The sequence below is a fragment of the Chrysochloris asiatica genome, unplaced genomic scaffold (assembly GCF_000296735.1).
Source record: "Chrysochloris asiatica unplaced genomic scaffold, ChrAsi1.0 scaffold00253, whole genome shotgun sequence".
NCBI classification, from domain to species: Eukaryota; Metazoa; Chordata; class Mammalia; order Afrosoricida; family Chrysochloridae; genus Chrysochloris; species Chrysochloris asiatica.
In genome coordinates, this window is record NW_006408771.1 from 875,253 (window position 1) to 876,560 (window position 1,308).

Here is a 1,308-nt window from a genome sequence, read left to right on the forward strand (position 1 = left end):
TAGAGTCCTGGTGTGACTCTGCAGGGAAAACACTGGACTTTAGAAAGGTCTGTGGTTCAAACCTACCCGACACGCCTCAGAAACTCAATACACTGTCAGTATGATTAACAGCAACAATAGCAACAATAGTGAGTTACAGTAATCCTTCAATTATTGGCTCTGGGATATAGTAGTTAATTGGTACCCTAAGGGATTCACAAGTTAACTTCATGGTAGTGGTTTTTGGATTTTTTTGTTTTTGCTGTTAGGATCGCAGGAAGATATGTCTGTCCTCAGTGTGAAAATCGTTATAGAAGGACAAAGTGCAACACTGAAAAACAGTGGAACAGATGAATAAATGAAGCTATGTTATCTCACCTGATTTCTGGGAAACTTTTTCATGTAGGATGTCAGTGGATATGTTATTTTAAAGGAGAAGGTCCTGTTATTCACAACAATTGGAGAAGATTTATAATTTAAGAAATTCCTTTAGGAAAAAGGAAGTTCTCTTTACATATGAGTTGCCTTAGCTTAAATGTCACAGGCACAGAATGATGATTTTACATAAATACAAGTGTGAGTTAAAAATTTCCTGTACTCTTGCTGTAGATTTATATTAATCAACTTTTAGAAAACACAAATACATCATTTTTTGACACAATCTCCTTGCTTTTCAATACACTTTGTCCATCTGTCAACATGCTTTCATATTTCCTTAGGTTTAAAAAATGTTTTAGGCTGATCTGTGAGCCACAAATCCACTACTATCTTTACATCTTCATCAGAGGTAGATCTTTGTCCTTGAAGGGCTGCTTTCAAGGGACCAAACAGCAGCAAGATCAGAACTATAGGGAGGATGTTTTAACACCTCAAAATGAAGTTATTTTCAGAGTGTCAGCAGTTGGGCAGAGGTAAGTGGATGTGTATTTTCATACAAGATCACAATGACCTTGGGTAGCAGTCCTCTGTGCTGAATCAGAAGTTTAGGCTTCAGGACTTCAGTGAGCATCTCACTGTAAGTAGTACTGTTGATTGTTGAACATTTTTCCTGATAGTGTTCCCATAATGGACCTTGAGAATCTCAGAAGACTGTAAGCATCAATTTTCTAGTGGATAGTTAACTTTTGAAATTTTTCTTGGTTGGCAGTTGAGGATGTTTCCATTCCATATTGCACCATTTACTCTTAGGCTCAATGTGATGAATTTTGTCTCTTTACCAGTAACATTTTTTTAAAAGAAGCTTTTACTTTCCTTCGAGTATCGGTTCAATTTGTTTGCTGATGTCCAAATGCTTATGTTTATGTTCTACTGTGAGTTGTTTCAGTACCC